This window comes from Bidens hawaiensis, unplaced genomic scaffold (genome assembly GCF_021521415.1).
Source record: "Bidens hawaiensis isolate Kalapana, Puna unplaced genomic scaffold, B.hawaiensis_p1.1 tig00042428_1, whole genome shotgun sequence".
NCBI classification, from domain to species: Eukaryota; Viridiplantae; Streptophyta; class Magnoliopsida; order Asterales; family Asteraceae; genus Bidens; species Bidens hawaiensis.
The window spans coordinates 163,155-184,161 of record NW_027497523.1 but is presented as its reverse complement, the minus strand read 5'-3'; the positions used below and the strand labels follow the sequence as shown (position 1 = coordinate 184,161).

The window sequence follows — 21,007 nt, the reverse complement described above, 5'->3', positions numbered from 1 at the left end:
TTATTGTAACACTTCCGTACGCCTCCAAGCCAAACTTTCTGAGCATGGTTACTTCTCGATCAAACTATATCTGATTCCACAGTACGGCCAATCGAATTTGGTGGCCACCAAGTGCTACAATCCAAATGTACCATTTCAAGTGCATACAAAATCACTGTTGACTATACAGATTCTCGCTTAACCTTCTCCGGCGTAAATAAGTTTAGAGTTATTGGATGTGATGATTTGCTTGGCGCATTCGCGCACACAATCTCGATATATATCAACAGGTTGTATGGTATTTGCTCAAACCCGGAGGATGTTATTGGTGTAGGTGTTCAGGCAATGGCTGTTGTCAATCATCCATACCCAAAGACATTAAATATTATGATACTCGGCTAAAGACCTTAATAGGAATTCATCAAGCGAGATGAGACGAGCACTGCTTTTAATCCTTGTACGTATGCCTTTGTTGGTGACGCAAGGAATTCGAATTCAATGGTTCATCGGATTTAAACGATACATCTTTCAGGAAAGGATCGAAGATGGTGTGCCATAAGTGTGGATTGGGCTGTTGGTAACCTGAGTTGCCCAGAAGCTAAGAAGACCCATGCATACAACTGCCAAGCAAATAGCTTGTGTGTTAACACCACAGGGACAAATGGCGGGTACCATTGCATACTGTACCAAGGATATGAAGGAATCCTTACCTAAAACCTGGCTGCCAAGGTAAGACTTAAAGTTATTGCAAAGGGTCATGTATAGCTACACCACCTCCGTTAGATTTCACACTATTAAACAACCATCCACAAAACACTCATACAGTTGTTTGACCAACAAATGCAAACTTAGAAGATTGTTGATCAGAACGGTCATTTAAACAATATCCAGACAGCCATTCCGAAATAGGGGAGTCAAACGTTAAAAATTATTGTTTAGCAATAATGGCCATTTCCTTGACCAATATCGGATGGTCATTCTGGCCTTATTCGGTCGAATGTTTAAAACGATGAGAGCTTATAAAGGGATTTATGTCACACCCCCCAACTTAGGTCTAGGAGTATGATCAATAGTTGGTACCACACATTTGTAAATAAACAGAGTTGCGGGTTAATGCGGAAGTCTTATAAAACAGTGGATATAGTTTATAAATATTTACAATACAAAAGACGAGACAAAAGGTCTAGTTTAGTTTACTTGTTTATAAGTTTTACAAAAGCACTATATTTAATATTTAAACAAAAATATCCGAGCCATCGGATTCTGAGCCCTTCGTCATTTAAGCTCTAATCTTGGTTACCTGCAAAATATTATAAAATACGTCAGCAACAAATGCTGGTGAATATGCTGACGCTAAAATATTTCTTCACTTAATCACCCCTCGAGACCACGTAAGTCTCGGGCCCATCTTGGCTTAGGAATAATCAAGTTTAAACAATATCATTATAAACTTGAGTCTCTACACTAGGTCACCCCAGCAAAACACCGCAGCGTTTCAACGTACTTAGGTACCATAAATATACGCATGGTCATTCTCACTCTAACATACTTAGGTCCGGCCCATCGTGGCTGGAGGTCGTGACAAGCATGGTACGATGTGCCCACCGCATTTAACCACATAAGTAAGGATCCAGACAAATGTATACTACAGCCTGAGGGCTAGGCTTTTACTCTATTCATAATGTTTTTAGAGACACTTAATCTCATGTAAAGTTTTTCATATAACACGTTGACTCGTTTGAAAACAAGTTTATAAAAGTGGGGCGTATTCACCTTTTGACTAGGATTGGTTTCCAACACCGTCCATGGGTCTTTCCCTTGCTATCTTGCACCTTTAGTACGAGTATAGCTTTTCATTAGTCGGATATACAATCCAGCTTAAGACCTTTAGTCTTAGTTTTATAAACTTTACCTCAATAAACCTTTAGTTCAAAACCTCTTTTACTTTAAACCTTAAGCTTTAATAGTAATTATAAACCTTTAGTTTATTTATAAAACCCTACGTTTCTTCTTCTTTAAGAAACATATCATTTTCTTTATTATTTTAAGTATACTCATTATACTTAAATAATATCTATAACAAAGAATATTTATACAATATACCTATATATATATATATTTCTTTTCTCTTTCTTTTCTTTGTTATATATATTTCATTTATTCTCGAGGTATTCAGTATAATCTCGACTTAAGGTATTAAGCCTTTATAATATTTTATTAATATTTTATTCGGGCATTATGCCTACCTTGGTTGGCTTATAAAACCCTATTCAATTGAGCAACATTTCGTTGCCGCTTGATCAATGCTTTTTCCTTCCTTGTCTCTTTCTTGCCAATCCTTTTCCACACTTTGGCACGCTTCTCGGGGCACCAATACTTCCAGGCACGCACTTCGAGATGATCTTCGGGACGTCGTAATAGTATTACTTTCTTGATATACACGTCGTCGGGAAATGGCACGAGTATCGAGGTATGGCACACTTATCGAGGAATCGAGGCACAAACTTCGAGGTGTAGAGAGATGTTAGAGAGAGAGTTAATTGTGTGAATTGAGGTGTGGAAAATGATAACCCAGACCTTGCTATTTATATACATGATTTTGAAGCCCGTCGTGGTACGCGACGGCCTCTTTGGTACCCGTCGCGTATCGCGACGTAGGTCATCTGAGTCACCACGTAGACCTGCCACGTGGCGACGCATGGCGGACGTGTTGCCACGTGGTAACACGTGGCAGCAGAGGGTGCCACCGTGTGCCACGTGGCACACGTGTCACAATATATCAGGTAACCCATCGCGGTACGCGATGGGTCTCTCTTCTGATCCATCGCGTAAAGCGACGGGTCAGGAAAACATAAATTACATTTTAAACCCTGCAGTTTGGAAGTTGACAGATTTGGTTCCTTGACTTTGGATTTTGGCATTTTTGGCTTGAAATTTCCGTGATGTTACATCCTCCCCACCTTGAAATAAATCTCATCCTCGAGATTGCTTTACGAGGATAAGTGGGGGTATTTCTTTCTCATTTCGGACTCGAGTTCCCATGTGTACTCAGGTCCTCTTCGGGAATCCCATTTTACTTTCACGATTTTCAATGTTCGTCTTTTAAGTTTCTTTGTTTTCAAATTTTCAATTTGAATTGGACGTTCAATGAATTTTAAGTTCTCGTTAATTTCTATGTCTTTTAATGGCATCGAAAGAGATTCATCGGCTAAACATTTGTACAGATTTGAGATATGGAATACGTCGTGTATCCCTTGCATTTCCTCAGGTAGTCGCAAGCGGTATGCAACAGTACCAATTCGTTCAATCACCTCGAAGGTTCCAACGAATCGAGGACTTAATTTTCCTTTCTTGCCGAAGCGAACGACGCCTTTCCATGGCGAGACTTTCAAAAGAACTTTGTCACCAACATTGAACTCTAACGGCTTACGGCGGACATCGGCGTAACTCTTTTGGCGATCACGAGCCGTCTTAAGTCGTTCTCGGATTTGAAGAACTTTTTCGGTGGTTTCTTGGACTATCTCGGGTCCAGATAATTGATTATCTCCAGTTTCAGACCAACACATGGGCGTCCTACATTTTTGTCCATATAACGCCTCAAATGGTGCGGCTTGAATACTTGCATGATAATTATTGTTATACGAGAATTCCTTTCGGGGTAAGTGGTCATCCCAACTTCCACCTAAGTTTATCACACAAGCTCGGAGCATATCTTCCAATGTTTGAATTGTCCTTTCGCTTTGCCCATCAGTTTGTGGATGATAGGTGGTGCTAAGGTTTAACTTGGTGCCTAAGGCTTGTTGGAAGCTTTTCCAAAAGTGAGAAGTAAAGAGACTGTCTCGATAATAGATTATAGACAATGGTACTCCATGCAAAGCAACAATGTTGTTTACATAAATACGCGCTAATCTATCCATTGAATACGACTCGTTGATAGGTTTGCGGACTTTATTAAACGGTCCACAATCACCCATTTAGCATTATGTTGTCGAGTCGTTTTCGGGAGTTTGGTTATGAAATCCATGGTCATTAACTCCCACTTCCATAAGGGAAGTTTGGGTTGCTGAAGCAATTCCCAGGGCTTTTGGTGTTGAGCCTTGACTTTCAAACAAGTTAAGCATTTAGCAACGTGCGAAGCGATTTCTTTTTTCATCCCATTCCACCAGTAGTTTGGCTTGAGGTTTTGATACATTTTGTCACTACCGGGGTGCATCATGTACTTGGAATTATGGGCTTCGTTCATGATCTTTTCATGCAATTCCCCAACGATTGGTACCCAAATTCGGTTTCCCATTCTAAGAATACCATCGTCACCTTTGACTAGCGAGTCAATGTGCCGTTACGTTTTTCGTCGGAGATTTGGTTTTCATTGATCGCTTGAATTTGGGCAGATTTGATTTGGTAAATAAGATCGATTTGAAGTTCTAGCCTTAACGCTCGGACTCTTTTTGGCTTTTCGTGCTCTTTACGACATAAGGCGTCAGCCACAACGTTGGCTTTACCTTCGTGATAAACAATCTCACAGTCGTAGTCGTTGAGAGTTTTCTTCCACCGTCGTTGGCGCATATTAAGCTCTTTTTGATCGAAGATATGTTTCAAGCTTTTATGATCAGTGTACACGATAAATCTTACTCCATAGAGATAGTGCCTCCATATCTTAAGTGCAAAGATTATGGCGCCTAACTCTAGATCGTGAGTTTTATAGTTCTTTTCGTGCACCTTGAGTTGACGAGAGGCGTAAGCGATTATTTTCTTACGTTGCATTAATACACATCCCAAGCTGGAATGAGACGCATCACTAAAGACAACGAAATCTTCAGTACCTTCTGGAAAGGCCAGTATAGGAGCTTGGGTAAGCTTTTGTTTAAGTATATCGAACGCCTCTTTTTGTTTTGTTCCCCATTCATACTTGATGTTTTTGCGAGTTAAAGAAGTTAAGGGAACAACGATTCGGGAAAAGTTTTCAATGAACCTGCGGTAATAGCCTGCCAATCCCAAGAAACTTCAAATCTCGGTTGGCGACTTTGGGATCTCCCACTTAGAGATAGCTTCAATCTTAGCAGGGTCCACTTGAATACCGTTAACGTTGATGATGTGACCAAGAAATTGGACCTCGTGTAACAAGAACTCGCATTTCGAGAACTTGGCGTACAACTTCTCGGTTCTTAGAATTTCAAGTAAAGTTCGAAGATGATTTTCATGATCGTCCTTAGACTTAGAATAAATAAGTATGTCGTCGATAAAAACGATATCAAATTTATCCAAATAAGGCTTACAGATTCGGTTCATCATGTCCATGAACGCGGCTGGCGCATTAGAAAGTCCGAATGGCAAAACGGTGAACTCATAATGTCCATACCTTGTTCGAAAAGCCGTTTTTGAAATATCGTCGGATTGAACTTTGAGCTGGTGATAGCCGGAACGAAGGTCGATTTTAGAAAAGAAACTAGAACCTTGAAGTTGGTCGAATAGATCATTGATTCGAGGGAGTGGATAACGATTCTTGATTGTGACTTTATTGAGAGCTCAGTAGTCGATGCACATACGCATGGATCCATCCTTCTTCTTGACGAATAGTATCGGCGCTCCCCATGGTGATGAACTTGGTCGTATGAAACCTTTCTCGAGAAGCTCGTCTAGTTGTTTCTTCAGTTCCTTCATCTCAGTTGGCGCGAGGCGATACGAAGCTTTGGAAATCAGAGCAGTACAAGGAATAAGATCGATCCTAATCTCTACTTCACGATCAGGAGGAATGCCAGGACATTCGTTGGGAAAGACATCGGCATAGTCGGAAACAACATGAACGTTTTTTATTTCTTTAAGTTTTGATTCTTCGGTGACGTAGGCCATGAATGCTAAGCACGCTTGATTTAAACATTTATTAGCCCTTATCATTGAGATTAAACTAACTCGGCCAGCGTCTTTATCCCCTTCAATTCGAATAGTTCGTTTATCAGGGGCTCGAAGTTCAACGGTTTTGCTATTGCAGAGGATACAAGCATGGTTGTCAGATAACCAATCCATACCCAATACAACATCAAAAACCGCAAGAGTCATAGGTAGCAATTGAATAGGCAAAACGTAACCGGCTAATAAAATTTTTCCTTTTTCTAAGGCTTCAGAGATTTTAACGATTTCGCCATTAGCGGTCTCGACGCTTAGAGTTTTATTTAGTTTGATTAAAGGTTCGTTTAATAGAATACAAAAGTTATAATCTATAAAACTCAAGTTGGCACCCGAATCAAACAAGACTCTAGCATAAGCATTGTTAACTAGGAACGTACCGGTAATGGTTTCCGGCGTGTCGGCCGCTTTCTTCGCATCAAGGACAAATACCCTTGCACTGCCCTTCTTGGGCTCGTTCTTTTGACCGCTACCACCCGCACCACCAGTCGCGGGCTTGTTCTTGGGGCATTCAAAGCTAAGATGTCCCATTTCTTTGCAATTGTAGCAGGTCATATTCTTCTTCAACAATCGGCCGTAGCGTGGTCGGGTTTGTGACGTGCTTCACAGAGTCGTGGAGTTAAATGGCATCTACCCCTATGATATTTCTTACGAATTTTGCATTGTGGAATGCGGGGGTTGAAGCCGGACCTTCGTTGGTCAACTCCCCTTGAAACGGGTATTTCCTTCCTTCTTCATGTCTTGTGTTGTTACCACCCTCTTGTCTTCTTCCTTATTGCGGATCATTCCGCACATCAAGTACCCAGCCAACTCCATCGCGGAGTCAGCGGTTTGTGGCAAGTGTGATCTCACCATGTCACGAATCTCTCGTGGTAATCCCCAAATATAATGTGTAACTTTGCTGGATTCAGGGGTAACCAGCTAGGGAGCCAAACGACAGTATTCATGGAATTTCATGTTATACTCACTAAGGTTCGTTCCAACAACCTTGTGAGTCAAGAATTTGGTTTGAATTTGGTCTGTTTCGTGCATCGGACAGAATTTCGACATTAACAACTCTTTGAACTCGTTCCAAGTCATATTGTACATCACCTCCCTTCCTCTACTCAAGATAAATGTGTTCCACCACTCTAGAGTTTCGCCTTTAAACATCAAGGCAGAATACTGAATCTTTTCCTCATTAGAACACTTGCTTGTTATTACGATCGTCTCCATTTCTTCAAGCCACCTCACGGTTGTGATGGCTCCCTTGTCACCATGGAACTCCTTCGGTCCATAGTATTTGAAATCCTTGAACGAACATCCACCAATTTTGAGTTTCTTTAATTCTTGACGTACTCCACCATCAGCGTTCGACTCATGCACACTTTCTTCCATACGTGAAGGTCTAGAACGGGGTTTAGAAATGGATTTTCGAGAAGGATTTGCAGATTGTGAATGTTTCGTTTGTCTAGATTGGGATCTAAATTCAGTTTCGGCCCTTACGGTATCTTTTACTAACTTTTGGATTTGTTTTATGTACTTATTGGGAATCGGTTCCTCTTGTTCATTTTCGGGACCTTTTCCTTTTTCTTCTCGTTTTTCGGCTTCCTATCGGGAGGCCTCTCGGTTATCACTTTGTCGAGACATTTTTATCTTTTATTCTTTTCAATCTTTTTCTTTAAGTCTGAAATTTAACAATTTTTCTCTTTATTAAACATATATTTTATTTATTCATCATATGTATATATCATACTAGATATATACATGGATTATTACAACACAAAGATTTTATATATACATCCATACTCGATGTATATATATGTTCCTATCCATACATCATATAACACATAACATTATATTAACACATAAACATCATCTCTTGAAAACATGCCATCACCACCATCCTCTTAATCCTTCATGAATTTCTTCACCACTTTCGTTAGCTTGTTGCACTTTCGAAGAAGCGTCTCTCCTATCTTCTCCTTTTTCTTTCCGTTTATAGCTAACTTCTTCCTTAATTCATCCATCTCATGTAGGGCTCGATACTTCCGAGGTGGGTCGCGGTAACCCATCATCACCATGTCATAATGGTTCTTCGGATTTGGATACGGAGATGATGTCACATCGGAGGGATAGTTGAAGAATTCATCGGCAGCTTCGTTTTGTTCACGAATTTCATTGGCCTGTTATTCAATGGATTGAATTTTGCTTTTGTATGGTGGAAAACTTGATGATGCCTTACCCTTGAGTTCATGGAGAAATTGCATGTAGGGATCGACAAAACCATAGCTTGGGGTTGAGTATTGCTCTTCCATTGGTGTGGTTACTTCATTTGGATTTTCATGATATTCTTCCTCAGGTTATGTTTCCTCCTCTGGTTCCTCTTCCGGTTCCTCTTCGGTTATTGCAGGCACATGGATCTTCTCGTATGGAATCGTCACTCTCATCTTGGGCTTGCGAGATGGCCCTTCCTTGTTGATGCGGGAATCGGCAGAATCCATAGTTGAAGTGCCGGTATGCCACTTTCGTTGATCGGAGTGGCATTGCATCCAGTCGGATGAGGGAGATTTTGGTTCCTCCTAGATTGGTAAGTTGGAGAGGAAAGCGTATGAAGGGTGAGGATTTGGTGGTAAGTGTGTTGAACCTCCAAATGGGTAATATGGCGGGATCTCGGTTGATTGATAGGTAGGAATCTCGGAAGGATGATACGTTGGTACTTCGGATGGTTGGTACATAGGTAAACTTGACGGATGGTAGCTGGAGTGCATTGGTGCTTGATATAACTTGGTGTGGAGTATTATCTAGGTGGTAAACTGGACTTTGCTCATTGCCGGGTTATTGGTAAGGCTTAGTTTGATTGTAATCCTCATCGGAATTGAAGAATGATTCATAGTAATCTTTGCTCATGAAGCCTCTTGGAAATTTGTAATATTTCTTTGCTCTTCTTGCTTCATTATCATAATATTCCATTAATTTCTCGAAAGACATCTTTGATGGGTGGTTTAGAATGTGGAGAGGGAAAGAAAGGGTTACCAGCCAATCATATCCCTATTCAAATAAACAAGTAAAATATTTTCCTATGCTTGTATCGAAGCTTGGGTATTGTTTTATGATACCCAATTCGCTAAGATCGATCGCTCTGATACCAACCTGTCACACCCCCAACTTAGGTCTAGGAGTATGATCAATAGTTGATACCACATTTGTAAATAAAACAGATTTGCGGGTTAATACGTAAGTCTTATAAAACATGTGGATTTAGTTTATAAATATTTACAATACAAAATACGAGACAAAAAGTCTCTTTTAATTTACTTGTTTATAAGTTTTACAAAAGCATTATATTTAATATTAAAACAAAAATATCCGAGCCATCGGATTCTTGAGCCCTTTGTCCTTTAAGCTCTAATCTTGGTTACCTACAAAATATTATAAAATACGTCAGCAACAAATGCTAGTGAATATGCTGACGCTAAAATATTTTCTTTACTTAATCACCCCTCAAGCCACGTAAGTCTCGGCCCATCTTGACTTTGGAATAATCAAGTTAAAACAATATCATTATAAACTCGAGTCTCTACACTAGGTCACCCCAGAAAATCACCGCAGTGTTTCGACGTACTTAGGTACCATAAATATACACACGGTCATTCTCACTCGAACGTACTTAGGTCCGGCCCATCGTGGCTGGAGGTCGTGACCAAGCGTGGTGCGATGTGCCCACCGCGTTTGACCACATATGTAAGGATCCAGACAAACGTATACTACAGCCTGAGGGCTAGGCTTTTACTCTTATTCATAATGCTTTTAGAGACAATTAGTCTCATGTAAAGTTTTTCATATAACACGTTGACTCGTTTGAAAATAAGTTTATAAAAGTGGGGCGTGTTCACCTTTTGATTGGGATCGGTTTCCAACACCGTCCGTGGGTCTTTCCCTTGCTATCTCGCACCTATAGTACGAGTATAACTTTTCATTAGTCGGATATACAATCCGGCTTAAGACCTTTAGTCTTAGTTTTATAAAATTTACCTCGATGAACCTTTAGTTCAAAACCTCTTTTAATTTAAAACCTTTAGTTTTAATAGTAATTTATAAACCTTTAGTTTATTTATAAAACCCTACATTTCTTCTTCTTTAAGAAACATATTCTTTTCTTTATTATTTTAAGTATACTCATTATACTTAAATAATATCTATAACAAAGAATATTTATACAATATATATATATATATATATATATATATATATATATATATTTATTTATATTTCTTTTCTCTTTCTTTTCTTTGTTATATATATTTCATTTATTCTCGAGGTATTGAGTATAATCTCGACTTAGGGTATTAAGCCTTTATAATATTTTATTAATATTTTATTCGGGCATTATGCCTACCTTGGTTGGCTTATAAAACCCTATTCAATTGAGCAGCACTTCGTTGCCGCTTGATCAATGCTTTTTCCTTCCTTGTCTCTTTCTTGCCAATCCTTTTCCACACTTTGGCACGTTTCTCGGGGCACCAACACTTCACGGCATGCACTTCGAGATGATCGTCGGGACGTCGTAATAGTATTACTTTCTTGATATACACGTCGTAGGGAAATGGCACGAGTATCGAGGTATGGCACACTTATCGAGGAATCGAGGCACGTTTATCGAGGTGGATCGAGGGCACGAACTTCTAGGTGTACAGAGATGTTAGAGAGAGAGTTGATTGTGTGAATTGAGGTGTGGAAAATGAGAACCCGGACCTTGTAATTTATAGACATGATTTTGAACTCTTTGGTACTCGTCGCGTATCGCGACGTAGGTCATCTGAGTCACCACGTAGACCTGCCACGTGGTGACACGTTGCAGGCGTTGTGCCGCGTGGCGACACGTGGCGGACGTGTTGCCATGTGGTGACACGTGGTAGCAGAGGGTGCCACCGTGTGCCACGTGGCGCACGTGTCACAATGTGTCAGGTAACCCATCGCGGTACGCGATGGGTCTCTCTTCTGATCCATCGCGTAGCGCGACGGGTCAAGAAAACATAAATTACATTTTAAACCCTGCAGTTTGGAAGTTGACAGAATTGGGTCCTTAACTTTGGATTTTGGAATTTTTGGCTCGAAATTTCCGTGATGTTACAATTTACCTTTTAAATGAAACTCAAAATCCACCAGAGAAAACCCGGACTACCCGACCAGAAAAATCTGAACCTGGATAAAGACAAACCTAAACTAGAACCAAAGTGATTTGGATTGGTTCTTAGGTGTTTTATGGGTTCCGGGTCAACCCACAAAACATTGATGCACTTTTGTTTTAAAACCTATTAGTATTAATAGGTTCAGTCGAGATCAATTATGGTATATTTGGCTTAATCGATTTTTGTTTTTGAGACTGATTCAATAGCAAGTTCGGTTATGGTATATTCGATTTGATCAACGAGTTCGAGTTCAGTTGTGGTATGTTTGGTTGGGCTTAACTGTTTAATCGAGTATGGTTAAAATGATTTTTGAGACTGTTTAGTCGCTTAGTAGGTTTAATCAATTTTGATTAGGTATGTTCTGTTTGACTTAACTTTGTTTAATTGATTATGGTTTAATCGATTTAATCTATTATGGTATTGTAGCTATAAATCGTACTTGTTTTTATTCTTAAATACTCGAAACCCGATTAACCAAACCTGAAAAAACCCAAACCCAAATTAACCGTGAGAGATTTGGGTTGGGTTTCAGGTCTAGATATAAAACTTGAAACCTTAAAAACCATAAATCCAAAGAACAAACTCGAAGAACACCTTTATAATAAATACCAGATGTCCCTATTGCAAATGGTAAGTAGCTACAGTGAAAGTGAAAGTATTTTACCATCCATACTAGAAAAGATACTGTAAGTTACCGGACGGCTACTTGATATCGGTTAAAAACGCCGATGTGTACAATGTGGATTTAATATGTTAAAAAGTGAACACTAACTACTTATATTATGTTTCATACAATCAAATAATTTCTTTGGTGCATGAAGTGTCAAGTACCTTTTTCCCCAATCTCTTATTTGTTTTCATATTATTGCTGTATATGTTTTCTTCAGTTCAGTTTTCATTTTCCTTTTAGACATTGATGAGTGCAAGGATAACAAAACCTACACTTGTTATGGAGATTGTGATAATACTCTAGGGAGCTACAACTGTAATTGCCCGCAAGTGTTTGTTGGTGATGCAAGAAACGCAAGTGGTTGTTAACACAAAGCCGGTTCAAGTTCAAGAATTTCTCCAGCCATATATGTAATTATAGGTAATTCTTTCATGAATATATACTAATCTATCCTTGAACATATATAGATCTTTAATCATTAATATTCTCAAAAACCATGTTCTTCGGTTGTAAACTAAGCCAATTATCTATTAATGTATCAAAGTGTTTTTCATTTTCACATCCGATGTAGCATTGGTGATTGCGCTCTTAGCAATACTCTCAGGAGTCGGCATTTGTGTCGGTGTGAAAAACAGGAATCTAATGATCCTTAGATAAATGTACTTTGAACAAAATGGTGGTGTGCTTCTTAAACAAAAGATCAATGTACAGGGGGCTCATGAGGCAATGACTTTGTTTATCCCTAAAGAACTTCTAAAAGCTACTAACAGTTATTCTCAAGAGCATATCATCAGTCGAGGTGCATAAGGCATAGTGTACAAAGGAGTTTTATCTGATAAGCGTGTAGTTGCAGTAAAGAAGTCTAAAGTAGTGGACGTGACCCAAGCAGAGCAGTTCATCAACGAAGTCTTGATCCTTACGCAAGTCATCCATCGAAACGTGGTAAAGCTTTTGGGTTGTTGCTTGGAAGAGGAAGTCCCTATATTAGTTTATGAATTCATCTCCAATAACACACTTTTCCATCACATTCATCATAGACCAGGTGGAATGAGTTGGTTATCATGGGAGCACCGTCTAAGAATAGTTGTTGAAGCCGCGGGTGCACTAGCGTACCTTCATTCAGAAACTATTATGCCAATTGTACACAGAGATGTCAAGTCTAGCAACATATTATTAGATTCCAAGTATACTGCAAAAATTTTCGATTTTGGTGCATCAAGGTTAGTCCCCTTAGATCATGAGCAAGTAACTACTCTTATCCAAGGCACGCTTGTAAGAATAAATATATGGATATGTATATTTATGTATGGCCTACATGATCATTTATATTATAATAGATCAAAGTTAATTAAATTATACCTTATAATTATGTTAGCTAGGTAATTGTTGATGGACCAAATTACCCTTTCTTGCTAACCAAGGGTTTCCCCTTGGATGTATATAAATATGGAGAGACTAATTAACATCATACATCTTAACCCTAAACCCTCACATCAAATTCGTGAGCCTCTCTCTCCCTCTATATTATTCGGTTTTCTCAAGAACCCAAATCCCCATCACTAATATACATCCTAAAGGGGAACCCGACCAAGCTGACTGTCATGTCGTCTGGATCGTACTCATCAGCCGTGGCCACTCTCTCTGCTGTGACAGGTATGTTTTAGTTGTAGGTTTATCATAACATCCATGTTTTCTATTACATAAATGAAGAACTGATAAACATGTGGTATCAAGAGCGATGTTGATTAATCAGTTCTTCATGTCTTCCTTTAACTCAGGATCTAAACAGGAAGACATGGACTAAAACCTGAACCCTTAACAGTTTTCGGTTTTCATTAGTTCGTATTATTTATTTATCGTTTTGATTAAAATCCGAAAACTGATAAACCCTAACAGATTTTCGTTTTATTCTTATTAATTCGTTTTATTATATTATCGTTATTAAAATCGCGAATGACAGAAACCCTAACAATTTTTCAGTTTTAAAAATCGCATCTGATATAAACTAACAGTTTTTCGAAATCTGATAAATTAATGATTATTCATGTTCATAACAGTTTTCGAAAATCTGGTATAATCTGGTTCAATATCTGGATTGTTATAATGTTTTACTAAATTTTAATTAAGATTTAGACCAAGATATTTCGAATTTTGTAAACTTAATAAAGGAATTATTTTGAAAATAATCAAATCTTGGATAAACAAACAATCCCTAAGAATTCAGATTAAACGTTATTAGTTGTTCATAAACTTAGGGGTGTATGTGTTTACGGCTAAAACAGTTTTCGGAGAACACTGAGTTTCCGAAAACACTAGAACCTGTAAACGCATCAAACCAGTAAACTAATATCCCGAGACTAAAATTTTTTGCTAATCGATCCGCGCTAATCGTTTTGTTTGCTATTAACTAAACTAATGTTTTGTAAATACTTAAAATAAATATTTATCACTTTTACAAAACATATAAAAGCTTAAACTTGAATGAATGATGATGTACACTCCTGCCCAAAGGTGATGTGATACATCTAACATACCATTCAAGTCTAAATACAAGCTATGTTAGTTTAGCTTAAACATGATTTAAATGTATCACTTCTGCCCAAAGGTGATGCGATACATCTATATCAAAGCAAAACTAACTCGTTCATAATTAAAATGGTGGTTTCACTTCTGCCCAAAGGTGATGTGTTACAACTGTTTTGCACATATACTTAAATAAAATTTAATTCTGCCCAAAGGTGATTTATCTTTTATTTAAGTAGAATTTTATTAATTACATTAATCTATTATTTTGATGTTAATAATAGATATTAATTATCACATCTTCATAATTTAAAATGGTTCTTATTTATGATTGCATTAGTTTAAATTGCCCCTAGTTCACTCTAAGTTCCTTCTAGTTTAGTATCTTAACATTCTCATATAAATTCCAATAACAGCTACAAATGGTGGAATCACGTCATTAACTGGAGATAACTTTGCTGCCTAGAAGGACTCTCTTATGCTTAATCTTGCCTTCCTGGATTTTGACTTTGCACTAAACAAGGATGAACCTCCAGCACTAACCACTGAAAGCACCCATGCTCAGCACTTATTGTTCGAAAAATGGAAGAGATGCAACCGCATGTATCTAATGCTTATGAAAAACTCCATTAGCATGCCCATAAGAGGATCCATTCCAGACTCTGACAATGCTAAAACCTATCTGGCTTCTGTGGAGGAACAATTCAAGGGAACGTCTAAGGCGCATGCTAGTACTCTTATTCTCAAACTGGTGACTACTAAGTACGATGGAAGGAGTGGCATTCGTGGGCACATTATGATGATGAACGACATGGACCATAAGCTGAAGGGATTAGACATGGAGATCAGCGACGGTTTTCTGGTACACTTCATCATGACCTCTCTTCCACCTGCCTATGAAGCTTTCAAAATCAATTACAACACCCAGAAAGACAAATGGTCCATGAGTGAGCTTATTTCTATGTGCATGCAAGAGGAAGAGCGTATGAAGATGGACAAACCTGAAGTTGCTTACCTTGCCACCAGTTCCAAGAAGAGGAAGAACACTAATCCAAGAAAGGAGTTTGCTAAAGTTTAGAAAAATAATACAGGTGCCTCAACCAGCTCTCAGAACTCCACTGGAAAGCCCTTCTGCAAGTTCTGTAAGAAGTACATTCATAAGCAGAAGGACTGTTCAGACTTTAAGGAGTGGCTGGCTAAGAAAGGTAATGATCTCTTTATGATACTTGAGTCCTATAATTTAACTGTTCCTGCTAATACATGGTGGTTTGATTTTGGTTCTATGGTTCATGTAACCAATTCTACTTAGGGATTCCTTTCAATCCGGAAGCTGGAAAGAAACCAAAGAACACTAAGACTGGGGAATGATAAAGAACTTGAAGTCAAGGCTGTGGGAACTTTACAATTAATAATGAAAACTGGTTTATGTATTAAACTTTATGATACCTTATATATTCCTGAGATTACTCGGAATCTTGTATCAGGACCAAAGTTAGACACATGGACGGTTTTGATGTTTCTCATGGTCGTGGCAAACTTACTATTTCTTTAAATTCTCAAGTGTTTGGTTATGGCTTTTTGGATGGTGGTCTTTATAGATTAGAACTGGATGATAATTTTTCTAAATATTTGTTGTCATATAATATTAATTAATCACTCACAAAGATTAAAGAGAAACGAGACTTAGAGACTTCTTCTATGTTGTGGCATCAACGTTTAGGCCACATCTCATGAGACCGGTTAGCCCGCCTTGTGAAGAAATAACTCTTACCACATCTCGATTTCACCGATTTTGGAACATGTGTCAAATGTCTTAAAGGTAAAATGACATCATCAAATAAGAAAGGCGCCACTAGGAGCTCTAATTTATTAGAACTCATTCATACTGATATTAGTGGTCCTTACCCCATTGCTGGCATAACTGGACATACTTCATTTATCACATTCATTGATGATTATTCCCGATATATGTACTTGTATCTCATTAAAGAAAAATCTGAATCTGTAACAACTTTTAAAGATTATAAAACTGAAGTTGAAAAACAATTAGATCGTCAAATAAAAGTTGTCAGATCATATAGAGGAGGTGAATATTATGGAAGACATACTGATGTAGGTCAGGCCCCTGGTCCATTTTATGAGTTTTGTAAGGGCCATGGGATCGTGAACCAATATACCATGCCAGGTACTCCTCAGCAAAATGGTGTCGCTGAACGGAGAAATCGAACCCTTATGGATACGGTACGCAGTATGTTAGCCAACACTAATTTGCCTCTATTTCTCTGGACTGAAGCCTTAAAAGCAGCCGTTCATATACTCAATAGAGGTCCTTCTAAGTCTGTCCCTAAAACTCCTTCTGAACTTTGGACAGGAAGGAAACCGAGTCTTAATTATATGAAAGTATGGGGCTGTATTGCTGAAGAAAAACTTTATAACCCTTTCCTAAAGAAACTTGACCCTAAAACTGTTACCTACTTCTTTATCAGGTATCCTGAAAATTCAAAGGGTTATCGTTTCTATTGTCGTTCCCATGTCACTCGGTAGAAACCAAGCGTGCCGTGTTCCTGGAGGATTACAAGATCAGTGGGAGCAGCACTAACCCTTATGAAGAATTGCAAGAAATACAAGATGCGGGGGGAGACTCGTCGATTATTGTAACTCCGGCTATTCCTCTTGTACCCCATGCAATTGAACCTTCTGCACCACCTTCTCCACACTCAGAACCCGTTATCACAGAAAATGAAGGCACATCAAACACTCAAAACCAAGACAATACTGAACCCGCTAATCAACTCAGGAGGTCATCTAGGTCTAGAAGACCTACTAACTTTGATGATTATGTCACCTACCTAACTGAAGCTAACGCCGGAAAGCTTAATGATCCTATCTCTTATAATGAAGCCATGAGCAGTTATCAGTCTTCTGAATGGAATAAAGCAATGATTGATGAGCTTGATTCCATGAGGAAAAATGACGTCTGGGATTTGGTTGAATTGCCCAACGGTGTCAAACCCGTAGGATGTAAATGGGTGTTCAAAACAAAACTTGATCCAAAAGGGAACGTTAAACGCTATAAAGCGAGATTGGTTGCAAAGGGCTACACTTAGAAAGAGGGAATTGACTATCAAGAGACTTTTTCACCTGTCTCTCGAAAAGATTCATTAAGGATCGTTATGGCCCTAGTAGCTCACTTTGATTTAGAGCTGCATCAGATGGACGTGAAAACCGCTTTCCATAACGGCACTTTAGACGAAGAGGTGTACATGAAGCAACATGAAGGTTTTAAACCTGAAGGTCAAGAACATCTAGTCTGTAAGCTCAAGAAGTCAATATATGGGTTGAAACAAGCATCACGTCAATGGTACCTAAAGTTTGATGAAGTCATGAAGAAACAAGGTTTTGCAAAGAATCAAGTGGATCAATGCACCTACCTCAAAATGAGTGGGAGTAAGTTTACTATACTTGTCCTTTACGTAGATGATATTCTGTTGGCAAGTAATAGTTTAGACATGTTGCATGAGTCGAAGCGATTACTCTCACATAACTTTGACATGAAGGATCTCGGAGATGCATCTTATGTTATTGGCATCGAAATTCACCGAAACAGACACAGAGGAATCTTAGGATTATCTCAAAGGGCCTACATTGACCATGTCCTTACTCGTTACAGCATGCAACATTGTAACCCAACTGCAGCTCCTGTAGTTAAAGGAGACGTTTTTGGGGCATTCCAATGTCCGAAAACAGAGGTTGAAAAGGAGCAAATGAGATTGATACCTTATGCATCAGTAGTCGGGAGCCTTATTGTGACATTCGTCAAATTTGAGTCTCTATTTATTTTCGTTTTGTAAACATTCATATTGTTAACCAGACTCAATACTTTAGAAACTTACTTTATTATTACATTATATTATTATATACCTCGATCATTAATAAATCGACGTTTTGTCATATTATGGTGTCGTCAAGAAAAACATAAGGAGTTCAAAATGGTTTTCGTAAAGTCGTTACGTGTTGTACAAACCTTTAAGCTCGTATTAAACAAGTTAATGCCTATTATTAGTTAAAAAAAATCTCCCTAAACGCAACCAAGTTTTTCCAAACACCTGTATCTCATCTCATACTACCATCCTAAATCAAACCATCCTTATATCTCAAAAGTTTCCCGAGCACTCAATTATTTCCTCAATATGAACGAACACCTATCAAACTCACTACCCAAATACTTCAAAGACACCGACAAACACACCCACAAAATACCTTGAACATACAATAACTAAAGCTTACCCAACTATGACTCAAATCCTTCGACCCATGCTATGTCAATTCACCAAACCATATAGCCATACCATTCACACCCAACCATAGAGTTTGACAGCAAATTTGCAACCCAAACATTCCTTACGAAATACATGTATAAACCAAATCTCAACCCAAACTAGCCAAGATAAAAAAAAATTTATCCAACCTATCTACTAACCCGAGCTCAAATAAGCCAAACCCCACCTATTAGCCCAACCACTACTCACACAAATCATCCAAGCTTAACCCACTCAAAAGACCTAAACTCAACAAACCCCATCGATTCAACTCAAGAAAACTCAGCTACCCAAGCCGACCTAAACACTCTCACTTACTACTAAATTTCCAACCCATTCACCGTACAAAGCCTGAAACCCATTCCTACGCATGCAAGCTTCATTTTCCCTAAAAAATAAATTTTTTTATATATACATACAACTAGCGTATTTATAACAACCTCATGTGTTCAATTAATCACTTATAGATTATAAACTCTTTCAAGATTAACGGTTTACATGTTATGTCCGTATCTTATAAATTATCTTTGTAAAATGTAATATTGTCATGACAACAAAATTTTATTATAAGGAATTGTTTTTTTTTTAAAAAAAGAGATTATTAAATAATTATATGGGTGATTTTAAGATTTATAAATATTGTCACCTAAGGTGATAAATCTCATAAAGACTTTATAAATTTGAGGTATCATTACGAATGTTGAATGCGGAATTTATTTAGTAACAAATTTCAACTTTCACCATATTGCATAAACTCAATGACCATGGTTTTGCAAATCTTTTGGGACGCGTTTATAAATACTTTATGCTTCATATTATATCTTGAATTTTGTTCAATAACGATTTACGCGACTATCACCTCTTATTATCGCAAGCATCATCACTTTATATAATTTATTTTCATCACAATAACTTTATGTATACAAACTTCTTTAACAATTTGGGTTACAAGATTTACATTTAATAATTATTTAAATATTTTCCCTAGCAATGCGTTACCGCGATGCTTTGTTGTTTTGTACATTTCTTAGAAATAATAAGACGGCCTTCCTTAAGACCTCATTTTCAATTTTAGTCTATTATACGCTACGCGATTTACATATTCGACATTAAATTTGATTCTCACAATTATTGCGATTTTATTTTCATTTGATGAGATGTTTTGATGATAATATTATGCACACGAGATTTCATTTTGTGTTTTGATTATTCATGATCGAATCCAAGCTATTCAATAACAATATGGGTAATACTTTCAAAACTTTAACTTTGCCAAAAAATCTCATTTATCTTTTAAACGATATTTTCATGACTATGTTGTTTATATTTGAGCATTTATGTAAACACGATTCTATACATTATTCTATATCATTTCATCTAATCTATTAACGGCCTATGTGTGGCTCTCTACAAGTTTTGGCGCTATTAGAAACCGTTATTATAATAACGATTATATAAATGGTTTCACAATAGTGGCCGTATTCACGTTTTATCACATTTCATCGATTGTTTTGGTTGTTAATCAATACTATTTTATTTATATTGATGCACGTATGCGTCACCCCAAAGAAACTCACCTCATCCCCGTTATTTCACGAAATCCTATTCTCGATTATTTATAACCTCAAGTTTGTATGCGTATGAAACTCATTGTACGACATTATTATTAATTGTAACGTTATTTACCCCGACCTCATGTACTCACTATTGGGTTTCTCATTTACACCTATTGGATTTTTCATTTTTCACTTTTTGGATTCTCGTTTCCTTTATTAGATTCTCATTTCCTTCTATCAGAGTTCTCTGTATTAAAATCCAACAGATTTGTGTACGTCTCTAATGTTTAAGACTTCTAAAACAAATATGTCTTTTAAACCACACAATGGGAAGAACCATGTGGACCATACGACGATCGGAATAATTATGGATGCACACTTAATTATCGAAATCCCCGTATGGAAGCCATAGTAAGTACACTTGTGTGCGATAACTCAGGTCCGAGGATGATAGCGGAAAGACGGTATAAATGCGAGTTATGATAAGGGCATGGTGGATACGCCGCTGGTACATCCTATATATAAGTGTCTTTATCATTTTTCTCATTTGTAGCATTTTTCGAGTCATGCTAGGATTTGACGTTATTCTTTTGCTTAATATTTGTTCATGCAAGTATCTTACTAAAGACAATATTCGTTAATAATTACTTTTTCCTTAAGTTTATCTTAATTTCGGGACGAAATTTCCAAAAAGTTGGGGATACTGTGACATTCGTCAAATTTGAGTCTCTATTTATTTTCGTTTTGGAAACATTCATATTGTAAACCCGACTCAATACTTTAGAAACTTACTTTATTATTACATAATATTATTATATACCTCGATCATTAATAAATCGACGTTTTGTCATATTATGGTGTCGTCAAGAAAAACATAAGGAGTTC

At 37.7% G+C, this 21,007-nt stretch overlaps 1 long non-coding RNA gene across 1 annotated transcript; it reads left to right on the top strand.

Annotated features, from left to right (window-relative positions):
* The first annotated feature begins 183 nt into the window (after window positions 1–183).
* On the top strand, window positions 184–12,989 carry LOC143593644 (uncharacterized). The gene is made up of 3 exons (XR_013146147.1): window positions 184–708; window positions 11,965–12,144; window positions 12,296–12,989. It is a non-coding gene; the product is annotated as an uncharacterized LOC143593644 (long non-coding RNA).
* The last annotated feature ends 8,018 nt before the right edge of the window (window positions 12,990–21,007 follow it).